The sequence below is a fragment of the Equus asinus genome, unplaced genomic scaffold (genome assembly GCF_041296235.1).
Source record: "Equus asinus isolate D_3611 breed Donkey unplaced genomic scaffold, EquAss-T2T_v2 contig_173, whole genome shotgun sequence".
Taxonomy (NCBI): Eukaryota; Metazoa; Chordata; class Mammalia; order Perissodactyla; family Equidae; genus Equus; species Equus asinus.
In genome coordinates this window covers 157,096-157,500 of record NW_027224820.1, presented here as the reverse complement: position 1 = coordinate 157,500, position 405 = coordinate 157,096, and positions in this window count along the sequence as shown.

Here is a 405-nt window from a genome sequence, read left to right as displayed (position 1 = left end):
AGATGTCCGCGCGGGGCGCACGCTCCTCTCGGAGCCCCGAGGGCTACGCGGAGGCCGCGGACGAGCAGCCGCGAGGCCGCCGGGGCCGCCGCCCTGCCTGGTCGACCAGCTGTCCGGCCCGGACTTGGTCCCCGGACCGGGGCGCGCGGGTCGACCAGATGTCCGCGGCGCTCGGGGCCGGGCCTCGGGGCTCTGGGTGCCCTGGGTGTTCTGGGTGCGCTCCCGGCCCTCTGTCGGCTCCGAAGGCCCCGCGGACTCGTAGCCACGGGGTCCGGCGGCGCGCGGGTCGACCAGATGTCCGCGCAGAGCGCCGCGGGACCGCAGGGCGCTCGGCCTTCTCGGAGGCTCGAGGGCTCCGGCGACCCGGCGGACGAGCAGCGGCGAGGCCGCTGGGGCCGCCGCCCT